This window comes from Giraffa tippelskirchi, chromosome 4 (genome assembly GCF_054371585.1).
Source record: "Giraffa tippelskirchi isolate mGirTip1 chromosome 4, T2T-mGirTip1v1.2.pri, whole genome shotgun sequence".
NCBI classification, from domain to species: domain Eukaryota; kingdom Metazoa; phylum Chordata; class Mammalia; order Artiodactyla; family Giraffidae; genus Giraffa; species Giraffa tippelskirchi.
The window spans coordinates 89,042,630-89,055,517 of record NC_137278.1 but is presented as its reverse complement, the minus strand read 5'-3'; positions in this window follow the sequence as shown (position 1 = coordinate 89,055,517).

Genomic DNA, 12,888 nt, shown 5'->3' with positions numbered 1-12,888 from the left:
GGAATACACCAAAATGTATTCAGGAGCCAGGATCATAGGGTATGTGTGTGAGTGAGGGAAGGTCAACTTGCAGAAGTTCCGGAATGCCTATGGAATGCTCTGGGTAGTACTGGTGAGGGGCTAAGGCACTGCTTCTCCCAGGAAGTCTTCCTGTGTAAACTCTGCCAGCTCCTCTTCCCCAGTCAGCTCTCCTTCCTTCCCTTGCATAGCCTGTGCTTCAGAAGGAAAGCATGAAACTTCCATGCCCTCTCTCTCAGGGAACAGGGCATGGGGAAGCTCCCAGGGTACCCGTGTTACTGATAGAAACCAGAGACTTCCTCAAGCAGGAGTGAAGCTCAGAAGGAGGACCAGCCTCAGGACAGATGGGTTGTGTTTTACTTGAGGTATATTCAGACGTCTCTCCAAAGAGCCCCAACCAAACGTTATGTGCCTGGAATTCAAGATGTGGAGACTATTTTGGATGAAAGCACATCCCTTATCGTAGGCAGATTCCCTGGAGAAGGGTGTTATTGTTCCCATCACTACAAATGCCACAGTTTAACACTTTCCTCCCTGGTTGGGTGGTGAGGGTGGGATGGGGAGGCAGAGAAGAGGAGGGTGGCCTGAGAACCCCACAGGAAGGCTGGATGGCAGAGGAATCTCTGGCCACTTCAGACCTGTGGTGTGGGAGGACTGGGTCTGTTGGAAGGCTTCGCAATAATCCATTCCCACATTTCACTGATACCCCGGCAGGTGTGTCAACTTCTGCCATCCTTCAATAAGACTCTTGGTGGATCCTGGTCTTCCTTGTTATAGGGCTGTATTGTGGCTGATTTAAGGGGACCAAGACGAGGGGTCTTGAGTTCCAGTGCCCCTTAGCAGGCAGAGCCTAATTCAGGGAAAGCAAACCTGGGCACCTGTCAGGTAGCCAGTCTGTAGAGGGCACAAAAGAGTCAAATTGTAAAATGATGCCCTCTCAGGTTTCCACCTGTGACCCCATCCATAACTGCCCAATGCAAATTAGCTCCACTCCTACTGAAATGGACAGTGCCCTTGAGCAAAATTAAGAAAAAATACAAACCTATCTTGATATGTATTTCTGCAATAAGTATGCACATATTGCATTTGCATGTCACGCCTCTCACCTAGAAGTCAGAGTCAAAGCTGCAATTAGCCAAAATCTTGCAACCAAACAATGCATGGTGCATATAGCACGACTTCTGGGGAAGGAGGGATTTGTTTTCTTATAGAAAGTTAAACCTTTTGATATGACTCTCAAAAGCAAGTCTGATTTAGAAAAAGGCAGTCTGAGAACTTGAGGAATGTGGCCAATTTAAAAAAGCCAGAATAAAAAAAAATGTTTAGATATGTTGTGAATAAGGCTTAGTAATGACAAGTATGTGAGGTATTGCATGTGTGCTAAGTCGCTTCAGTCATGTCCAAGTCTGTATGACCGTACTGTAGTCTGTAGTCTGTAGACTGTAGTCTGCCAGACTCCTCTGTCCATGGGATTCTCCAGACAAGAATCCTGGAGCTCTAGCTGCTCCCTCTGCCTGCGGTGCCCCTTGTTCAGCTCTCGCTCAGACATGACTTTTGCCAGGAACCTCTGCTGCTCTCTGCAATGCCTCTGTTCTGCGTTGGCTGCTCTACTTAGTCCAGATTATGATAACTTCGTTTTATTTCTCACATGGGGCATGGGCGGAGGTCCTTTGATGTGACAAGGGAGGAACCGGGAGCATCTTGTCACCTGGGACTGAGCAACATTGAGGGAACCCTGGCTCAAGGCTTGTACTAATTTCAGGAGCTGATGGAGCACTGGGAACCCAGGACCTTAGACCTGCAAGGAAGAGGGGAGGAAGGTGCCCATGTAAAACTCCCCCTGTGTGTGGGCTCTCTTTGCACCATGATCTTTGATCTAAAGCCCCTAATGCAGTTGCAATTTTACTTTTCTTTGATGGACATCATTTCCACACCCAGACTAAAAGTTTTGAGGAGGCCCAGATGGTGTCCGTGCCTGGCCCCTCGCCTGAGCCTGGCACACAGCAGAGTTCAGCAGTTACTTTTGACAGACGTGAGAGTTCTCTCTTCCCAGCTGGCAGGCAGGAAGAGCTGTGCCTGCTCACAGCTTCCCCATCCTCTTCTAAATCTACACCTCTCAGCTGGGCTTATGCGGATATTTCCCCACTAGCCCACGAGGTCATGGCTTACTCGTTTTGCAGGAGGTTACCAGTGACTCACACCTGGTGTGGCTGGGCCTGGCTCCGAGGGAGCTCCCCGGAGACGGGGTAGGTACTCAGGAAACGTGTGCCGAGTTGAGTGTCAGCCAAGCTTGGAGGCAGAGGGTGGGACAGGATGGCCTGGTTGGAGGAGCGTGGGGCCTCAGAGGAGAGGACAGACAGGACAGGTGCCTGAGGTCAGGGTTCAATACAGGGTCAGGTGGCGGGGCCCGGGCTCAGGTGCTGGGGAGTCTCGGGAGTTCCACGCCCCATGATCTGGGCTGGGTGCTCCAGATAGGATCCTGGCACACCCCCAGCAGCCTGCCCCCACCTGCTCCTGGGGCGGGGGCAGCAGGTGGGGCCCACTTATCGCCAACCAGGCCAGCAGGCGGAGCTGGCCCAGCTCCGGGGAGATGACAATCACTCGGCACTCCTCAGTGGAAAATCACCTCACTGCACAGCCCCTTCCTGGGAATGGGGACAGAATGAACCTGGGAGACATGGGGGGCAGCAGGCTCCATCAGGTGTGGGGTCTGTGGACGACACTCAGACTCCTCTCAAACTGGAGGCAGGTGGGCCTCCTGTCTGTGGGACACACAGGTAGGCAGTGCTCAGACTGTTTCCTTGGGTCTTGGGAAGCAATTGTAGCTTCCTTCTAGGCCCTTGGGGGGTCTCTAAGATCACCCCTAATCAGTAGGCCTGGACCAATTTCAGTCATGGCCTCCTGAGATCTCCTTAGATGAGACAGCTTCCTTGTCCAGAGCCAGCGTGGGGGCTGAGTGCTTCAGATACTGTTTAGGGGGTCGAGGTTGCTGGCCTCCTATATTCAGGGTGGGCAGGCTGAAGAATGCCCACATCACTTACTAATTTGCTTAAAGACAAAGACTTTTACATAAAACGTGAACATACTGAGAGTATCCACTGCTATGTGCTTCCTCACACATGTCCACAAATGAAGACATGCTCTAAAGTGACCACAGACACAATCAGGCTCCTGTGCACCAATGCAGAGATTTCATGCAGTGGTGCATGCATGTACCAGTCTCCACTACCCTAGTCCTGTTCAGGAAGGTGAACAGTCATGCAGATCTTCCAGCCTCTTTTCTATACACTTAAAAAACATACTTGCAGTTGAACTGTTTGCATGATTTTGTAGCTCATGTCATGCTGCTGCTGCTGCTAAGTCGCTTCAGTCGTGTCCAACTCGGTGCGACCCCATAGACGGCAGCCCACCAGGCTCTGCCATCCCTGGGATTCTCCAGGCAAGAACACTGGAGTGGGTTTCCATTTCCTTCTCCAATGCATGAAAGTGAACAGTGAAAGTGAAGTTGCTCAGTCGTGTCGGACTCTTAGCGACCCCATGGACTGCAGCCTACCAGGCTCCTCCATCCATGGGATTTTCCAGGCAAAAGTACTGGAGTGGGGTGCCATTGCCTTCTCCGAGCTCATGTCATGAAACACTTTTTAAAAAACATCGGTTTAAATTATTGCATAATCTACTGTCACATACCTGGAGAAGAAAATGGCACCCCATTCCAGTATTCTTGCCTGGAGAATCCCATGGACAGAGGAACCTGGGGGGCTTAAGTCCATGGGGTTGCAAAGAGTCAGACATGACTGAAGTGACTTAGCACACTGTTGGCAGACCATAATTTATTAAAACCAATTCTTTGTTATTGAACAAGTAAGTCATTTTCAATTATTCACAAGACAGTGCATGAATCTCTATCCACCTAACAGATGATTTCCTTGGGCTGAATTTCCACAATTCACAATTCTTACCCTGTTGGAGGGTAAGACTTTTCCCCTCAGTTTTATTGAGATACAGTTGATGTATAAAATGGTAAGATTTTTGTAAAGGCTTTTGACAAAGATTGTCAAATTTACTTAAATAATCAATTTACATGTCCTCCAGCAGTGCTCATGTCCACCAGCAACTGCTCACTCCCTTGCCAAGCCTAGAAACTCTTATGTAAAAAACTATTAACTTCATGTGCAAAATTGTTTTTTGTCATTCTTGTAGTTTATCTTTGTAAATTATTAATGATTACAAACCTTTTTACATGTTTGTTAGCCATTTATACTTCTACTTTTTTTCTATTTAAGTCTTTTACCATTTATGTATTTTAATCCTAGCTTTTTAAAAATATTGATTTATAAGAACTCTTTGCATATGAAGGGCACAACTCTCCTTTTAGTGGCCATAGTTATATCAAATATTGTTTCCATGTTCCTTCTTGGTTTTATATTTTGCTTATTTTTTGACATAGAGAAGACATGCAATTTAAGCTATCAAACTTAAAATGTTTTTCATCAGAACTACTCCATTCAGTTTTAAGAATGCTCTTGCCCAATTCTAAATAGATGTTGATTATCACTTCTACTTTCTTGTTGTGTTTGTGTGGCTTAATTTTACATACAGTTCTGTAATCATATGGGAAGTAAGGAAGAGATGACATCCCTTCCCTCAAAGGAGCTTGAAGGGGGCAGAGGAGAAGGAATACCAGCCTGTGTTATCACTGCTTTCATCTGTACTAGTGACAGGATGTAGATAGGGGTTCAGTGAAAGGAGAAGGAAGCTGAATGGAGAAGACTTTATGAAGTCCTCAAAGTTGCACTGGCTGAGAGAGGCTTTATTTATTTATCAGACACATACCTAGAATTATTATGTGACAGGCATTGCTTTAGTGTTTTATGAATTTTAACTGATTCAATTCTTGTAACAATTTAGAATGATTATCTTACTATTACTATCCCCATTTTATAGAATAGAAAACTGAGGCCCAAAGAGCATAAATTACCTATCCAAGATACTATACAAGGGCCAGGATTTGAACTCATGAAATCTGGTCAGATTGGAGGGAAACAGGGCTATTTAAGACTAAGGGACCTGAATGTTCAGAGGAAGAATTTAGACCAGTGTTTGGCCAGAAGTTGTCAAACTTTTCTTGTAAGGAGCCAAATATTTTAGACTTTTCATGCCAAGCTAAAAATTGAGGATATCATAGGTACTTAAATAATTAGAGAGCAAACAATTCCCCACAAAATTTTTGATGTAATTTAATAATAATAATAATAATAATAGCCTATAATTAAAAAATAATACAGGTCCACTAATGTGAAAAATGGAATTATTTTGGAGGGAGCAGAAGATATTAAGAAGAGGTGGCAAGAATACATGGGAGAACTATGCAAAAAAGATCTTCATGACCCAGATAACCACAATAGTGTGATCATTCACCTAGAGCCAGACATCCTAGAATACGAAGTCAAGTGGGCCTTAGGAAACATCACTATGAACAAAGCTAGTGGAGGTGATGGAATTCCAATTGAGCTATTTCAAATCCTAAAAGATGATACTGTTAAAGTGCTACGCTCAATATGCCAGCAAATTTGGAAAACGCAGCAGTGGCCACGGGACTGGAAAAGGTCAGTTTTCACACCAATCCCAAAGAAAGGCAATGCCAAAGAATGTTCAAACTACTGCACAATTGCACTCTTCTCATACGCTAGTAAAGTAATGCTTAAAATTCTCCAAGCCAGTCTTCAACAGTACATGAACCGTGAACTTCCCGATGTACAAGCTGGATTTAGAAAAGGCAGAGGAACCAGAGATCAAATTGCCAACACCTGTTGGATCTTTGAAAAAGCAAGAAGGTTCCAGAAAAACATCTGCTTTATTGACTATGCCAAAACCTCTGACTGTGTGGATCACAATAAACTGTGGAAAATTCTGAAAAAGATGGGAATACCAGACCACCTGACCTGCCTCCTGAGAAATCTGTATGCAGGTCAAGAAGCAACAGTTAGAACTGTACATGAAACAACAAACTGGTTCCAAATTGGAAAAGGAGTATGTCAAGGCTGTATATTGTCACCCTGCTTATTTAACTTATATGCAGAGTACATCATGTGAAATGCCAGGCTGGATGAAGCACAAGCTGGATTCAAGATTGCTGGAAGAATCGTTAATAACCTCAGACATGCAGATGACACCACCCTTATGGCAGAAAGCAAAGAAGAACTAAAGAACCTCTTGATGAAAGTGAAAGAGGAGAGTTAAACAGTTGGCTTAAAACTCAACATTCAGAAAACTAAGATCATGGCATTGGGTCCCATCACTTCATGGCAAATAGATGGGGGAAACAATGGAAACAGTGAGAGACTTTATTTTCTTGAACTCCAAAATTACTGCAGATGGTGACTGCAGCCATGAAATTAAAAGACGCTTGCTCCTTGAAAGAAAAGTTATAACCAACATAGACAGCATATTAAAAAGTAGAGACATTACTTTGCTACAGAGATCCATCTAGTCAAAGCTATGGTTTTTCCAGTAGTCATGTACGGATGTGAGAGTTGGACTATAAAGAAAGCTGAGCACAAAAGAATTGATGCTTTTGAATGGTAGTGTTGGAGAAGACTCTTAAGAGTCCCTTAGACTGCAAGGAGATCAAATCAGTCAATCCTAAAGGAAATCAGTCCTGAATATTCATTGGAAGGACTGATGCTGAAGCTGAAACTCCAATACTTTGGCCACCTGATTCAAAGAATGGACTCATTGGAAAAGACCCTGATACTGAGAAAGATTGAAGGCAGGAGGAGAAGCGGACAACAGAGGATGAGATGGTTGGATGGCATCACCACCTCGATGGACATGAGTTTGAATAAGCTCCAGGAGTTGGTGATGGACAGGGAAGCCTAGCGTGCTGCAGTTCATAGGGTCGCAAAGAGTCAGACACGACTGAGTAACTGAACTGAACTGAACATTTTGCTTAATTGGAATTTAAAGTTAGTGGTCCCAATCATCTAACTGTAAGCTCTTGTTGTTCAGTCACTCAGTTGTGTCCAACTCTTTGCAACCTCATGAACTGCAGTACACCAGGCTTCCCTGTCCTTCACCATCTCCCAGAGTTTGCTCAAATTCATGTCCATTGAGTCGGTGGTGCCATCCAACCATCTCATCCTTTGCTGTCCCCTTCTGCTCCTGCCTTCAATCTTTCCCAGCATCAGGGTCTTCGCATCAGGTGGCCAAAGTATTGGAGCTTCAGCCTCAGTATCAGTCCTTCCAATGAATATTCAGGATTGACTTCCTTTAGGATTGACTGGTTTGATCTCCTTGCAATCCACAGGAATCTCAAGAGTCTTCTCCAACACCACTGTTCAAAAGCATCAATTCTTCTGTGCTCAGCCTTCTTTATGGCCCAACTCTCACATCCATATATGACTACTGGAAAAACCATAGCTTTGACTCTATGGACCTTGATTGGCAAAGTGATGCCTCTGCTTTTTAATACGCTGTCTAGGTTTGTCGTAGCTTTTCTTCCAAGGAGCAAGCGTCTTTTAATTTCATGGCTGCAGTCACCATCTGCAGTGATTTTGGAGTCCAAGAAAATAAAGTCTCTCACTGTTTCTATTGTTTTCCCATCTATTTGCATGAAATGATGGAACCAGATCCCATCTGTAATATCCACTCTCAGCTTGTGAGACCTTAGGAACACAGACTTGGCCGTGCACGTTTTCTGCTGACCTTGGCATGGACCTTGGTGTGGACCTATTGTTGCAGGGCTGATCTGGAGAAATGATGGGTGGCCTTGAGGAGCTGTGCACTAGTTACTTCAAGGGTCCCGGGGTCCACCTCAGGCTAGGACAGTGTAGTTGGGGAGGCAGGACAGATTCACTCATTTGTTGCAGGGAAGAGCTGATTCTGAATCCATATTGGATCTATTTCTTTGACTTGAACTTTTGCTTTTCATTGCTTTCGTTATTACAGTCATGTATAATGGCCTGCCTCAAGGAACTCTGCCCCTCTACCTGACTGATAAGGTGCCTTTGTTAGAGATAGTCTGACCCAGCCCACCTGTGAATGGCTGCAGTAAAGAAGAAATTAACCCCATTTCTACTTCCTCACCTCTTTTCTCTCTCTGTTCTCTAAAGGAAACTGGCATCCAGACACTGAAAAGAAGGTTATTTGGGGACATTAGTCTGCCACCTTCTCAGTCAGCTGGCTTTCTGAATAAATTCGTATTTCTTGCCTCAACATCTCATCTCTGATTTTATTGGCTGGTGATGCAGTGAGTAGAGCAAGCTTGGACTCAGTAACAACCTTTCTGAGGTGGGCTCCCAAGTGACTAGTTGTGGCGAGAGGGCCCCACAGATAATATGGGGTGATGGGTATGACCCAACACAGGGAAGCACAGTGCTGTCCACCAAGTCAGAAGTACCCCAGCACCTACCTTCTCTCAGATGGCTCAGGGGAGTCCATTTGGAAGCCTTGGCTCAGGGCCAAGACACCAAAAAAGACAAGAACGCTGTTCCTGCTGTAGTGGGGTCATGCTGCTGCCGGGCACCAGGTGGACCCCACAGCCAGAAATAGTCTCCATGTCAGCTTGGTCACAAGACCAGTGATATCACTGCAGAGAGACCTCTCTTGGGCTTCAGTGCTGCTCCTTCAGAATCCTTTCACAGAATGGTGGGACATCCAGTCCTTCCTTTTCAAGGGGAGGTGAGGGAAGGGGCTGTATGGTGGATAGGAGAGTGTTGCTGAAATGGGGGGAGGAACACAGAAAGGAGATACAAGGCAGTCTGAGAAAATGTCCCCTCCATGGCCATGGTTTTGATTGAGGCATGTCCCACTATTGGGAAATATTCCATGATTTCTCTCCTTGATATCTCCTTGGGGAGCACAAGCCTGCCCCTACCTGTGCTCCGTGTGGGGGCGGAAGGTGGCCACTTACTGCGGCCGGGCTCTGTAATTAAGTCTGTAGCAATGGGCGAGGGATCGGACAGATCTCATCCCAAAGTTCTTGCCCCGTCAGTGGGCTTAAATGCAGACAGGTGCTTGCGAAACGCTTCTGAGAAATCACCGCGTGTGAGCCCAAGCTGCACCAGATGCAATCAAGCCTGAGAGACAAACACAAGGCACCTCTGCTGTGGGTTCAGTCAGTTCTCCTGTCCTCAGGTCCGGAGGGACTGTGGAGAGCAGGGTTAGAAGGCTGAGGACTGGGTTAAGGAGGGAGTGGTTCCTGCCCACGGGCATTCAGCACTGTGCTGGGAGAGTCACTGTCCAAGTGCAGGGCAGTCCCTTAATCCTGACTTCAGAGAAACCCTGTTCTAGCCTGACTAACCCTTGACCCTGGCCTCAGCCAGAAATGTAATCCTCCGTCCTCTCCAGACTGACCTTTGAACACTATTCATCTTAGAAGCAAAACTTCTTTATGCTAAGGGAGACTGGGCCCAGCAGTGTGGCATCCCCATGTGCATCCAGAGGGGCCCAGGCCACAGCCTGAATCTTAATGCCTGGAGGGTGGGTTGTGGATGGCCTGGAAGGTCACTGGACTGAGAATAGGGCCTTCTCCTTCTCCCCTTCTCCCCTGGCTCCCACTCAACTCAATGACTCGGCAACTAACTGTCCAGCGGGTATATGGATACCAGCCTTGCCATCTCCTGAAGTAGGTGTGAATGTCCAATGTGGAGGTGTGGAAGTGATTTGAAAACCATGGAATGAACTTGATTGTATCACAGCAAGCTATGATACGAATCTGTAATATTAAAATGAGAAAGACTGCTTGCATGGACTGCCTGTCATCAATCAGTCTGTACTCTGTGCTTCCCAACCCTGTTGCATATGGTAACTTGGTTATACATTTCTTTTTCCTAAAATTTTCTGTTCTCCCCATTCTTTTTCCTTTTAATATTCACTGAGAAATATTCCAAATATAACATACTCAAAAGTAAATGTCTGATGAACTCTTTATGTGGTAGCCAAGGGAGCATGCTTAACAGACCTACTGCAGGGGCCCTAATTGATCTGGAGTTCAACTCCTGGGATGTGGTGGTGCAGAGGCTGTACCTCCCCAGGGCTGGACCCTGCCAGCGTGGCAGATACACTAAGGCCACTACATCTTGAGACATGTGGGTTCCTCTATTAGCAATTTTCAATCGAGTGCTCCCCTATGGCTTTGTGCAACTGTCCTCAGGCTCCATGTCAGCCCTGAAGTATCAGATGCACCTCCCCAACCTCTCTCCTCCCTGCTTCATTCGGGGGCAGACTTGCATGTAGAATAACAGCTCTCCCAGCCTCTCTGCCCTTTCTCTATTCTCTTTCTCACTGGCATTTCCTCTAATAAAATAAAAACTTTTAATCCCATCTTGGTGTCTGCTCCTTGGAGGACCTGGACGAACAGACTTGGGATCTCATATGTCCATCCTCCAAGGTCGACAGTTATCAGTATTTTCCCACATTTGCTTCATCTTCTCTTTCCTCATCTTTTCCCCCCAATGAAGTGATTTACAATAAATCCTAGACAATATGCCATTTTACTCTTAGAACACTTACTGCTCATTCTTCATGAATTCTGAATTTGCAAGTTCTCCTACAGCCAAATTTTATTTGTAAGGCCAAAATCAATACTGCTGCGCTTTCATGGTCATTCGTGAACGTACACAAGAGTGGTAAAAAATCTGAATGGCCAGCTGTCCTCAGCTGAGGTCAAACAAGCCAATGTCTTGCCTTTTTGTTTTCTGGTTTTTTCCAGCTTTATTGAGATATAATTGACATGTAACATTGTGTAAGTTTAAGGTGTACAATGTGTTGATCTGATATACTTATATATTGCAAAATGATTACAGCCTTAGCATTAGCTAATACCTCCATCACATCATATAATTACCATCATTTTGTGGGAAGAACACTTAAGATCTACTTTCTTAACAATTTGTTCTGCCTTTTTGTTTTGGCTTTCGTACCATAGCAAGTAGCCTTTTCACAATCTTTCTGGTGCCACATTTTTTGCATTTTTGTGCTTTTTTGGGTGATTTTTCTGTTTAAAATGGTCCCCAAGCATAGTACTAAAGCACTGTCTAGTGCTTTTGAATTAAAGAAGGCTATGGTGTGCCTTAGGGAGAAAATGTATGTTAGATGAACTTTATTTGGGCTTATGAATTATTCACTTTCATGAATAATAGAGTTATTGGTCAAATTTAATGTAAATAAATACATTAAATAAGATGTCTTTAAACAGAAACACACTTAAAACAAGACCATGTATTGATTAACTGATGAAAATATGACCAGAAGCTCACAGAAACCTACCTTGTATATACCCTAGGAACAATGGTTTAGTATTCAATTGTTCAGTGTTTTGGTGACTTTATATAACATAACTTCCAGAGATAAAGAAAATCAACAGTTAATGTAGAATGAACATTTTTTTACAGGACCAAAATGTCATAATCACACCTAACAAAATTAATACAGTTTCCTTGATAACATTTACTAGTCAGCCTCTTATCAAACTGCTTCAGTTGTCTCAAAAATGTGTTTTTATGATTGGTTTATTCAAATTTGGCAAGATCCAAACATCTCATATTCGGTTGTTATTATTTTTAAGTTTTTGAATCCAGAGCACTTCTTCCTCCGCTTTTAGTTTTTTTTCCATGCCACTGACTTGTTGAAGAAACAGGCCAGTTGTCCTACGAATGTCCCACATCCTGTGTTCTGTCTCTTTGCCTCCTTCTGGTATCATTTATCATGGGATGATGTGGAGTTTATCTCCAGAGGATTCTGTTAGTCGTGGGGTACTGGAAGCTCAGCTGGTAAAGAATCTGCCTGCAATGCAGGAGACCCCGGTTCAACCCTCGACTCGGGAAGATCCCCTTGAGAAGGGACAGGCTACCCGCTCCAGTATCCTTGGGCTTCTCTCGTGGCTCAGACGGTAAAGTACCCGCCTGCAGTGCAGGAGACCTGGGTTTGATCCCTAGGTTGGGAAGATTCCCTGGAGGAGGGCATGGCAACCCGCTTCAGTATTCTTGTCTGGAGAATCCCCATGGACAGAGGAGCCCGGCAGGCTTCAGTCCACGGGGTCACAAAGAGTTGGATGTGACTGAATGACTAAGCGCAACGCAGGATATAAAGGGTGACTGGTGACAGTTGGGGTTGGAAGATGGGGTTTTATTGAACAGGGTGACATTAGGATTGGGTTGGGTTGAAGTTTGAATTCAGGGCAGAGCTACATCTGGCAGGACAATCCAGTGGTTAGTAAAGACTCAGGACTTCTGGGTACAAATTGTGCTCTGTCACTTAATAGCCATCGACTTTGAACAAGTTACGTAACCTCTCTGTGTCTTAGTTTCCTCATCTATAAAATGAGGATAACAAGAATCCTTACCTCATAGGGTTGTTGTGGAGTTTAAATTAGTTAATATATGAAAGCACTTGGATTGGTGGCTGGCACATGGTGATTGCTACATTACTGTTTGTTACTCTGTTGTTATTGGGGTTAGACTAGGGGTTGGGGCTGGCTTAGTTGCATGGTAAGAGTGATTTCTAATTCATGATTCCACCCAGTACTAGAAGCTCCACCTCATACTTAAGAGGGGTTTAGAGGTGGTGAGTGCTGAAACCGCCCCTCCTTGGATGGCCTTCCTTCATTCCCTCTCTAGAGACCAGTTTGGGGTTGAAGGGGGAGCAGTGAGGCTCCATCTTTCCCTTGGAAGCTTTCCCATTTCATAACCGGTTTTGACCCTGATCCTTCTTCCTTGCCCGTATGCCAACAGGACTGTGGATGTTCTTTGATATAACCACAATCCTGAGTGGGATTTTAGAAGGGTGGGAGGAAGTAGGCCTTGCCCTTTTACTCACTTCTGAGAAGGAAATTTTGTAAGATGGGTACACTCGTGTGGACATTTGGATCAG